At 40.7% G+C, this 1,246-nt stretch overlaps 1 pseudogene; it reads right to left on the bottom strand.

Moving 5' to 3' along the window:
• Positions 1-709: 709 nt before the first annotated feature.
• On the bottom strand, positions 710-808 carry LOC132283154 (small nucleolar RNA R71; annotated as a pseudogene).
• Positions 809-1,246: the final 438 nt, after the last annotated feature.

Raw genomic sequence — 1,246 nt, 5'->3', positions numbered from 1 at the left:
AGATCATTGAGACCCATTCTTGTCCCTTTAAATTTTCATCTTGAATCCGTTGTTTGAAACCCTAGGGGAAAAGGAAGTTCTAGTCAATCCATTTCATCAATGGAAGGACACAATGAGGACTATGTGGAGGCCTTGGTCACATAGACCAACAAGGTATCCTCCACCCCAATGTGCATCATGATAACATGCAAGTACCATTAGGTATGCCGAGGCTATTCGTTCATCCACCACAACAACAAGGCCAAGTTCCATTGGGAATGCCACGGCTAATCTATGGTCCACCACCTCCCATCATTCAAGGCAATCAAGGTGCCCATGTTGCACCTCCAATTGCTAATCCTCCCCTTGCTTTAAGAGATCACTATGTGCCTAATGAATACAATGCACCCACATGCATTCAATTGCCACTATTTGGATCACACCACTATGAGATCAAACCACAAACCATTCAAATGCTTGCTAACTACCATGGACTTCCAAGTGAAGAACCTTACAAGCATTTGGATGGGTTTCTTGAAGTATGTTCCATCGTGAGACACACGGACATGCCGGAAGAGGTCTTAAGGCTTAAACTTTTTCCATTCACCCTTAAAGACAAGGCAAAATATTGGTTTAACAATCTTAGGCCTTTTTCAATAACTTCTTGGGAAGAAATGCAACAAGAGTTCTTAAAGAAGTACTATCCGGTTTCTAAGACCGATGCCATGAGAACCTCAATTCAAGAGTTTTCACACGGGGATGGGGAAACGTTCCATGAGGCATGGGAAAGATTCAATGAATTGCTTAGGAAGTGTCCACATCATGATATGCCCAAATGGCAATTAGTTTAACATTTCTTTGAGAGCTTATCGGACAATTACAAGGGCATGGTTGATGCTTCTATAGGTGGCTTTTACATTGATAGGCATGAGGATGACGTGTGGCGTCTTTATAAGAGCATGAGTAAGAATTCTTTGCATCAAAATTTATCTTCTAAGAATGGTAGGAATTCAAGTGGAAGGAAAAGTGTTGGCTTACATCAAGTCGACCATTCCAATGAAATAGCCATCGAGATGAAATCCTTATCTCAAAGATTTGATCAATTCTTGATCAACCAAAACTAGACAAATCAAGTATCTTCCATCCCTAACCATTCTTGTCATGCATCCAATGAGACATGTATGACTTGTTCAAGTGTTTTACATTCTACTTGCAATTCTCCCCATAGACATGTGCAAAATGAGTATCATGAACAAGTCAATGCAAC

This window comes from Cornus florida, unplaced genomic scaffold (assembly GCF_030987335.1).
Source record: "Cornus florida cultivar Cherokee Brave unplaced genomic scaffold, ASM3098733v1 CherokeeBrave_3.0.0_Hap2_Chr01, whole genome shotgun sequence".
In the NCBI taxonomy this organism is placed as follows: domain Eukaryota; kingdom Viridiplantae; phylum Streptophyta; class Magnoliopsida; order Cornales; family Cornaceae; genus Cornus; species Cornus florida.
The sequence above is the reverse complement of the archived record's forward strand: the minus strand, read 5'-3'. Positions and strand labels throughout refer to the sequence as shown.